Genomic DNA, 480 nt, shown 5'->3' on the forward strand with positions numbered 1-480 from the left:
CCCCACACGGTGGGACGGGGATGGGGCGCCCGGCGTCCCTGCCTGCTCCCCGCAGGTGCTGGCATGCCACTCCACCTCCGCCGCGCTGAAGGGCAGCTCGCAGATGGGGCAGGACACCCAGGCGTCGGGGGACGCCTCCGCCAGCGGGGAGGAAGGCCAGGCTGCATTGGGGTCTTCCTCCCCACAACGGGAGGCATGCGTGGGGAGGAGATCCAGGCTGAAGCGGCCTGCGGAAAGGGGAGGCGACATGGTCGTCCCAGGCACTCCGATGCTGTGGCGAGCGCGGGGTTCAATCTCGCGTCCTCCCCGAAGGTTCCCGCGGCAGCCTGGCACCCCGTGACGCGCTGTGACGTCCCTCCTCTGCCTGTCACAGGGCTGGTGCCGGGGCACCCTGCGCGAGCGGGAACGAATGTCCCAGCTATGGAGCCGCCGCCGCTTCTCCCCGAAAAGCTGGGGTTCCACGCACAAGCAGGGACAGCG

This window comes from Aptenodytes forsteri, unplaced genomic scaffold (assembly GCF_000699145.1).
Source record: "Aptenodytes forsteri isolate BGI_AS27 unplaced genomic scaffold, ASM69914v1 Scaffold254, whole genome shotgun sequence".
In the NCBI taxonomy this organism is placed as follows: Eukaryota; Metazoa; Chordata; class Aves; order Sphenisciformes; family Spheniscidae; genus Aptenodytes; species Aptenodytes forsteri.